This window comes from Limulus polyphemus, unplaced genomic scaffold (assembly GCF_000517525.1).
Source record: "Limulus polyphemus unplaced genomic scaffold, Limulus_polyphemus-2.1.2 Scaffold2762, whole genome shotgun sequence".
NCBI lineage: Eukaryota > Metazoa > Arthropoda > Merostomata > Xiphosura > Limulidae > Limulus > Limulus polyphemus.
Genome location: NW_013668372.1, coordinates 5,512 through 15,969, shown reverse-complemented (window position 1 = coordinate 15,969; position 10,458 = coordinate 5,512). Strand labels below are relative to the sequence as shown.

Genomic DNA, 10,458 nt, shown 5'->3' with positions numbered 1-10,458 from the left:
GGGTGACAACGTGAATGTAATAATAATGTGTGTGTAGACAGTGAGTAATTGAACTGCAGTCAGAAGTATTGTTGACGTTCATTGATATAGTGTTTGTTATAGAGCGATTGTTGAAAATAAGTGTATCGTAAAGTTGTATTCGGAAAGAATAAACCAGTTTTATTAAGTAAGGACTTGTGTCGCTAAAGTTTCGTCAGAACAAAGTTACGGAAAGTTAATTAACAAACGGAGACGTAACAACTGGTTATTTATGAAAAAATACAACAATATTGTCAAATACTGCCATGGTAAGTTTCTGTGCCTTAGCTATTTCAAAACGCTCTAATAATGCGTCTATGCTTCAGAGATTTGTATTCATCAAAGTATTTATGACACTTATAGCTCTTTCAACATATTTGTTACAGAATCGATTGTTTATTTCTTAAAAGCTAGTATTCTTGTGGTAAAGATGTGTTGATGTCTAAATGAAAATAGAATTGTTATGACTGGACAAGTAATGATTTTCAAAAACAAAATTGAAAACAAGCTATGGAGGGAGAATTTAGAAAGATGAACAGAGAAAAGTGTCACATCTGAAGAAATCTCAACTACACAGAAACCATGTAAAAAGAGGGAGAGCCAAAGACAAGACCCTGGCCTAAGTAGAGAAAAGAACTGACCGGATATACCCCAGAAAACTATCTGGATCCCAGTGGAAAGCCTAGCATAGAAGATAACAAGAAAACAGATACTGAAGGGATAAATCAGGAGAAGGTAAAGATGGAAGAAGTGAGCCCTGGTAATAGATACTGGAGACAGAGGATCAACATCTCAACAGGAAGTCCAGTGATTGAGGATCCAAGGGGGCAGAAGGGTAGTGACCATAAGATAAGCCATATTAAAAGAATCATGGAAATAATGAGGTCAAAGAGGGAAAAGTGAGAAAAATGCTGAGACAACAAATTCTCAGCATATATATACTAAAGTTGGGGGGGGGGGAGAAGAATAAAGTGTTTCTCAACAGAGAATGATGAAGCCAGAGCAAAAACCAGGAAGTGGTATTTGCTGGACAAAAACCTTGACCTCATGGTTGAGCTCAGGAATGGAAAACACATAGGAATTAGAAGAACTAGGAAGAAAGGCAAAATTCATTAAATGGTGAAAACTGGCAGCAACTTTTTCATCAATAAAGAACCTCCAGTAGTTATAAACTTGGTAGGAAATGTTAGAAGTTATAAAACATTACATTTCATGGTATCTCAAGTTCTGCAAATAACCTGATGAAATTTCAGCTTTGTGAACAGATGTAGAACATCAGAAGGCCAAAGCCACAGAAACATGAAGGTTCACAGCGTAGAACTGCTCGAAAGTGTTCTTGGATTTTATTATATATATATATATATATAATTGTTATGTACTCGTTTATGGAATTAAGAGAACCTTAGAAGAAAGACTCATGGCCCAGCAAAGTAATAGATCATAGGCCTACAAATTTGAGTTGAGAAACACACTGAAACAATTTGATGAATGAAACTGTTTGAAGTACAAGCAAGGGTATGGAATAATTTCCATTAGTAGGATTAAAAAAAAACATGAAAGGTAAAACTAACACAGCTTGTAGTTTACCACTGTTCAGAAGTGAACAAAAGTGAGAAATGGAATTAATAAATCTCAAGAAATTCAAAAATGAAAAACAGGCATACATTGAAAGAAGAAATAATCAGAAAAATAGTAAGTACAATATCAAAAATTACTATATCAAATCAATCACAAAAGTCACAAAATCTTTCAAAATTGAAGAGCAAAATTAAACATGTCTGTTAATGGCATTGCCGAGTCTAAGAATGAAATTAATTTCAAATGCAAGTGGTTATGGTGACCTCTTCCAGATGGAGGATGTGTCACTTTTCTATTGGTGGAGGCTATTCCCACATGAATGTTAAATTGTATTATTGCAGTTCATGTCAAAACATGTGATTTAAGTAGTAGATAGTTCAAGGTTAGTGGCATGCACAAAATTTCAATGGCAGGTGTGCAAGAAATAGCTCCTATGTGCATAGGTAAATGGATCATTTTGGAAAGCTGATGTTATGGGTTAAAGTAGTAGATGGTCCTACTTCAAGAGAGAGAGAAAAAGGAAGCATTATTGGAACAAGTAGCTGGCCAATACATTCCAAACAAAGAAAACAAATGTCAATAATCTATAATATGTTGCAGTAGTTGAATGCTGGTACAGGGTTTTTAAACTATATTAAAGGAGGTATTGAGATGAGGATAAGCACAAAAAAATAATTCCGACTGTTAACTAAAGCAGTGGTACCTTGTGATTTCATCTTGTGGTCAATCATGGAAAATCTCAAAGTGGTGGAATGAGATAAATCCACAAAAATCAAATGTTTCCCTTATCAGAAAATGAGTGTGTTTGTGCATGTATCACATTTAAAGATACAGGTCAAAATAATAAAGAATCCTTATTGAAATTTAAAAAGTTAAAGTAAGCATTATGAATTGTCCAAAGCCCAGAAGAGTATGACAATCCAAGCCCCAAGCCAGAGAAGAGGCTTTTAGGATATTCTCTCAATAAGAATACTTCAGTAATGTTAATCCTATCCAACTGCTATGGCAAGGTTAAACAAGTATCGGGTGAAAAATTCACCACATTTGAATGGGTAACCCAAGAAATCCTCCCGAGTGAGTGTGTATCATATAAAATAATATAAAGATAGGTTGTTTCAAAGGTACCATGTGAACTTGCTGCAGCTGATAAATCAAGGAAAGGATTAAATGGATCAGGGCAGGCTATAAAAGTCAGTACTTGCAGAATCTGCAACTTCAAAACAACAATTATTGAGGTGAAATTTTGCAACTTATTCAAATAAAAATTTATCACTACACTCAGAGGTATTAAAATTTGAGTAGCTGAAAGATGCAATTTATACTACTTCATTAACAATTCCACTGAAGTGACATTGCCTTAGGATCTTCTTAACATTTGCCCACGCACATCTTTTAAATGTAGCCAGAAACAGCCAATTGACTAAATAATAATGATAATCTACATTCAGATGATAAAGGTTAAATTCTCTGTCAGAACTGAAAAACCTGATTTGATTCTCATGAACAAGACTCAGGTAGTGCTGAGATGGAGGAATCAGATCACAAAGATAAACATTTATAATGTATATATTGGACATACAAATACTTTTCCTAGGATATCTTAGAAACTGATGAGCATTTTCCATCTTTAAACAGATCAATAAAAACTGATAGAAGAGATAACTTTAGGATGAGATACCAATTTCCTGTCCTCTTTGGATCTCCAAATAAAATATCCAAAATATTTCCAATCAGCTTAGCTCATGATGAGTTAATTCCACATAATAAATACATCTTTAGCAGTGACTGGAAAATGAATTAAGAATATTGTAGGCTAGAAAGCTTTAAAATGTATGGGTGTATTATAGGAATGTATAATTGCAGTAACAGAGTCAACTTACTGACGTGCTGTTACGGTTTTGTTTCATGTATTTAAGAAGCCCAAAATGCCCTGAACAATTTTAGTCAAAATGGAAGCAAAAATTCCGAAACTTTTACCAAATAAAATAATTCTGTTGAAATTATAGGTACCATACAATAATTAATCAGGACAGAGCAAAAAGGAAATTTGGATCGGCACTTGGCACCTGTGACTACGATGCTACTAGCTTTCTTTGCAATCAATCAACTCAATAATGTATGCTGAGTATCTATTAATGTCAGTGATATGAAACATCTGCCATAAATTCTTCCACTAAAACAATCTTATGATAGCTTGAGCAAAGAACTAAATCAGCTAAGCTTCAAAACTGAAGCAGTCACTGAATTGGGAAAGTAAAATAAATGCTGTTCAAGAAACCAGGGTCCTTAAAAAAATGATTCCTCACTCCTCATGAGCAAAGATGACAATGATGGCTATGACAAAGATGTGTATCATGATAGATGCAGAAAACATGCAAGTTAAACACCTAAAATTCACACTAGAGTTGGGCAATTTAATCAATATAATAGATTTTCTATGACCAGCTATTACATCGATTTGTGCCATGTAAACTAATCAATTAATCAATATTAGGCTTAAATTGAATGTTATGAAAATAATTAACTACTTGAAATTAGTGTTTGGATTATTTCAACTATCAGTTACTAAAAATTATGACTAAATCAATTATGATGAAAATAATCAATGGTAAGAAGCAAAGAAGTCACATGAATGAAGATTCCTAAAGGCTTGGAAAAATATTTTGTTAATGGTTGGTTCTTTGTTTAAAATTACAGTTTGTAACGTATATACTCTCTCATTTTTTAGTTGCAATGTTTGTAAACATGAATCTTTTATTATGTTGACCAAATCAAGTCAGATAAACATATTTAAATTTTAATTTAACACAGTAACAAATGTGCAAGGTTTCAAAAGGTTCTGTCATAGTCAGGTACAAGTAGTTTACCCAGATAGTGACACAGAAATATGTATACTGTATGAAGCAAAGAATTCACATGGAGATTTCTTAAAGCTTAAAAAGGTATCTTATATTGATTTTCAGTGCTTCCCCTGCAGCTCTTATTGTACTTGTTAAAAACAATTTTTCATTGTTTAAAAGTTATATTTTTCCTGAGAAATATGTTTTTCATATATATATATATAATTACAAACCATCATAAATATTTAATTTTAATTTCAAACTTGCAATGTTTGGTTTTAACTGTTTCTATTTTCAAATCAACCACATTCCTAAAAATAAAGATATAAGCTCTGTAATTACTAGATTATAATGCAACTGAGCTAATTAAAATGATTTTTGTAGGCGAATTAATTTTATTATTAAAGTTACTAGTAGTGTAGTTCTAAGTAAAGTAAACAACGAAACTAATATAAATGTATAAATAGTGCTCGTAAAGATCTAGTTGGACATAGAATTGTTTGGCTCATCCCAAAGAATAATTATTTATGTTATGAAGATATTATCCCTTAAGAATATAATATCCATATCTTGATTTTCAATAATTTCCTTTATTTTAGTTTTTGTACAGATCTTGGTAGTAGCATCAAGTGGTTTAAATGTTTCCTAATGAAATATAGCTTTGCAAACAATTGTAAAATTTAAATATGATTGGATAAAGCAAGAATTATAGTATCATATCATAGTAAATAGGTTAAGGACTTTTTTTCAGATTTTATGAAAAAATTATAAAAGTGCTTGAGTGTTATATCTGTTTGAAAGCTACAGAAATTTTCTTCAATGAGAAGACATCAGGAAACTGTATGAGATAACCTTTATACAGTTTAGAGATGGGTTGAATTGGTAACAAAGAAAACTTTAAAATTTGAAACAGTACTAAAAGTACAATGTTTGTAAAAGGTTCTGTCAGACTCATAGTCAGGTACAAGTAGTTTATCTAGATAGTAACATAGAAATATTAATACAGTATGAAATAAAAAGTCACATGAATGGAAGTTCCTTAAGGCTTAAAAAGACATTTTAGTGATGGTTGGTTCTTTGTTTAAAATTAGTTTTTAATAGATATATTATTTCCTTTTTTTTCATTGCAGTGTTTGTAAATATCATTTTTTATTATGTTAATAAAATCAAACCAGAGAAGTATATTTAAGTTTAGCAAGTATGATAAGCAATTGCAAAATATTCTGATGACTCAAATCCTTATTTATTTAACAGCATTCTTATGCGTATCTTATTCAAACAACATACACAAACAAATTGGTTAACTGGCTACTTAAATATTTTTAATTGCAATTGTGATATGTTTTAAAAAAAATGATAGTAAAACATGTTTTCAATATTTAGTTATCAGTTTATTTGATTTACATAAAAAAAAATTCAACCATGTGTTCATCTAGTTGATATTAGCAATTTGACAAGTAGAAAATGTCAAGGTTATTTTCCAAAAAAATAGTGCCAGAAGGTTTTAACAAAATATTCTTTTTTTTCAGACAAAAGTATGTTTTTCACAAAATCTGTAAATGACAACCTCCATAAGATTTCTATCACATTAAAAGAAGTGTAATTTAAAAATTACCTCAAAAAAATAAACTACCTGAAAATAGGAAGATTAATATCATGTTAGAATAATGCAGTGGTTCTCAAATTTTTGAAGCTGCCATACCTACCAATTTCTTATTTATTTTTTGGCTTGATAACCACCACATGCCTTGATTATCTTATCAATAAATACCACTAATTACTCAGTTGCTTATAAGCAGGCAAAGAATGCAGTGATAGTTTGATGTTTGTTCCTGCTTACTTGCTAATTACTGACACGTCTGCATCAAATAGTGAGGCTTAGAATAACAGGACATGGGCATAGTTAATAGAAGTAATTTTCTTAATGTTTCGAGAATAACTGCCATTTACTGAGAGTAAACCACTTCTGTTGAGTGACACTATGTTCTCATAAGTGCTGGACAATTGATGCTGATTCAGTGAGGAGTATAAGAGGTGGGGGATCAGAAACATATTATTCTGTAAGTTTTGATAGTAAAGAAATGTGACTGTCATTTAGTATATCTCAAGAACTGTTGTTTAAAACCAAACTTAGTTTGCTTTGATTCTGAACAAACTATAATTAATACTTCATTTGTCACTAAGAAGTGTTGAGAAGATGAAGGAAAAAATACTTAGTGATATTATGTAAATCTTAGATCAATAAAAAAATATCAAATTTTGACTTGTTATTTAAGGCTCTTAACATGTAAATATATATATATATCTGAATATGGGTACAGCACAGGACCTAGCTGGTGCTAGTAGGCTGTGGAGGGATCGTGAGGCTCCCCTCACCTTTCCATAGCCTTGGAGTGGCATCCTGGGCAAGTGCCAGCAACCTCGGAGCCCCCCAAATCAGGGATATGGTGAAACTGTTGGTAAGGCAGGATGGTGGGTTACCATGTCTGGTGGAAGCTTGGTTTAACTGAGTAAACAGCAGAGAAGGTATGATCTAGTTAGTTTTGAGCACTGCAACTCGCAGTATCAGTGCCATTAGCTACATACAGCTACTGGTCGAGAAGAAGCTCACTCTAACATAAAACCAGGATTGTTCTCCCATCAACCGTTATGCCCTAGCATTCTGTTGGACCTCATAAACTCAATCTGAGGGTACATCTACAATTCATGAATGTTCCTGCACTTTAAGCACCAGTAAATGCTGAGAATGAGGAGGAAATCTTGTGGCAATGGGTGGATGATGGTGGAGACAGGCTTCAGCAGCTGAGAGTTATTAGTTGGTCATCTACACGTAGGCATAAAAAACAGTCACTGCCTCTCGGAAACTGAACATAGCAAAATTACAGGATTCTGCTTGTAGGGAAACTCACGATCAAGATCTCTGAAAATTTTGAAACAAATAAATCCCAAACAGATCAATTGATCCCAATGCTATAGAACAATTATATATGACACAGCCACTGTAGAAATTGGCACAATAAGGGATATGCCAATTGGTTTGACAAAAATGATGATAACATCCAAAAATTGTTAAATGAGAAAAGGCAAGCTAGACAAGCCTTAATAGATGGTAGGCACACTCAACAAGCCACTAAGAGATGGAAAGCAGCTAAAACAAACCTCCAAGAACATCTGCACAAACTTCAAGATCTATGATGGCTACAAAAGGCAGAAGAGATATAGTCCTTAGCTGAAAAACATGATACAAAAGGGTTTTTGACAGTTTGAAGGTGGTATGTGGACCAAAGCATGGAGCAATTGTTCCACTTAAGAGTCTTGATGGTTCCCAAGTGTTTACAAACAACTCAGTGATTCATGGTGTAGTCCTGGACCAAATAGCTCAACTACCAATTGATCCAATGCTCAATGATCCACTGACTTTGGAAGAACTTGTGAAGGCAAATGAAAATGATTAAATCAGGAAAAGCACAAGGCTTGGATGTTCTCCCTGCTAAAATTCTGAAAAGTGGAGGACTAGTATTAAAACTAGAATTGCTGTACCTTTATGATCAATGTTGGTAGGCTGGAGAACTACCTCAGGAGTTCAAGGATGCCCTAATTGTAACAATCTATAAATGTAAAGGAGATTGGCATGACTGTGGAAATTACAGAGGTATTTTGCTCCTACCAGTCATAAGAAAAATTCTATGATAGTTACAGAATAACAATGTGGTTTATGAGCAAACAGAAGCATGACAATCTCTGAACGTATACTACAAGAATGCCAATGCAGTTTTGAGTGAACAGAAGCATCACCAATATGATCTTCTCCTTGCCACAAATACAGGAAAAATTTATCGAACAAAACATGCCACCGTATGCCGTATTTGTCAATTTCACCAAAGCTTTTGACAGTGTAGGGAGAGAAGCACTGTGGGCACTGCTCACTAAAGTTGACTGTCCACAGAAGTTTGTTGTAATTGTTTGCCAATTTCAAGATGGTATGAAAGGACAGGTATCATACAAGGGTGCCATATCGGAAGCCTTCCCAATAGTGCATGGTGTCAAACAAGGTTGTGTATAGGCTCCCACATTATTCACTCTGTTTCTAGTTGCTATTCTGGTTCATGCATCTACTAGCCTTGCTGAGGAAATTTATATCTGCACAAGAATCAATGGTGGTCTTTTCAATCTCACACTAAGACTATGGAAATCTGCATCAGAGAGTTGCTGTTTGCTGATTATGTAGCGTTTGTATGTAATTCAATAGATGATCTGTAGACCATTCTAGATCACTTTTCCAAAGCATCCACTGCTTTCAAGCTAACAATTAACACCAAAAAGACTGAAGTCAGCCATCGCCTAACTAATATTTTATTTTTCTCTACCATATCACTAACTGTACATACTATCATCAACATACAGTGCAATGAAAAGTTTAAAATTAAGTAATAGAAAAAATCTACATACCTTTTAATTTTTCATAGAACATCTTAAAAGATCTTCATTTGGTTATATTAATAATTTCAGGTCTATTCCTTTTCACATATAGTTAATTTTTAATGTTTTATTTTCCTTTTCTGTCCTTTACATTTTATTACTCATCTTGGCACAAGTCAACAGTGTCTCTGAGGTGTAACTATAATATCTTCAGCAAAGATGCACAAGCCTTTGACAAAATTATCTTCCCCTTGAGTAAGATCTTAAGCCTTGAGAACTGACATGAAGTATAAGTAAAAAAACGTTTAAACCTTTTAATTATTCATTTTAAACATAATTAATTAAGATATAAAAGAAAGACCTAAATACAATTTAACTGTCTCTCTAACTATAACATACTCAACTGAGAAAAACTGTTAATGCTATCGGGAACCATGCAGCCAACAATACAACAGGCAGTTACATGTACCAGATGACAGAATCTGCACACCAAATTCAAAATAACTTCACGTATATATTATAGTGTAAAATTACCTATTTCTAATGACTATATGTGTGAATAAGGCAAGTAAACATACTTAACTGTCTAGATATACATCTACAAGACTTGCATTATCAGAGTCAAAATGAAAACTGTAAAAGTTGAGATTTTTCATAGCTTGTGGGTTATGTGACAACACAAAACTGAAGTTTATGTATTTTTCTTTATAGAGTTATTTTAAATAAATTAAAACTTAGATAACATAAAACTTTGAATCATATCATAAATTATAATGTTAATTTAAATCACATACATTGACAGTAAAGCTGTTTATTTCAATCTTGAATGTAAACCAGTGACTTGTTTAAAGGGGTAACTATCACAAAAGGGTTAATAATTTTGTATAGAAATTATATATAAATTTTAAATTTGTCACCAGTGTTATAATAATCTAATTTCATGTGTAATAAAATACGATATTCTACCTTAGCTTTGGGTAATTTAACACACATTAAAATTCCAGGATGCAAGTCATTTCTGAAAGCTAGGTTATCACTGGTTAAGCTTATATTGATGAAATTCATGATTTTTTATCACTGATTTATTCAGATACATTAGCATTATAGAACAGATTAGAAATTGGGAATGTATGAATTTATCTTGAGTAAACAATGATAATTAATAGAGCTTGATGATTAGTGGAATTTACTTAGTGATTAATAGTCAGGTTCATTAATTCATTACATTCAACTAATCAATTATACACGTAAAAGACTTGGATAGTGGAATAATCAAAAATAGTAATAACTAGAAACACTAAAATTGATTAGTTGATTATTTTCACAAGTCCCAACACAAATCAGTTAAGCTGGACCACCTTGAATTAATTCAAAATGACAATTACAATATTTCTAGTACATGGATAATTGGAATAATCAAAACAGCAATAACAGAAACACTAATTTCAATTAACAGGGACTGCTTGTGGCTTCCCTAAAATCACATTTTGTGATTTTTTTTTTAACTTTTTTGGTGACTAAATCTAACATTTGGCAATTCCTTTTTGTACCAACACTTGATGAAAGTAAAACTTGAACATCGATTATATGTCACATTGTTTAT

General features: G+C 32.5%; 1 protein-coding gene across 4 annotated transcripts in view; it reads right to left on the bottom strand.

Annotated features, from left to right (window-relative positions):
* The window catches only part of LOC106467840 (gamma-tubulin complex component 4-like), a 136,392-nt gene that overhangs the window by 124,813 nt on the left and 1,121 nt on the right, over positions 1 to 10,458 (bottom strand). The window lies entirely within an intron of this gene.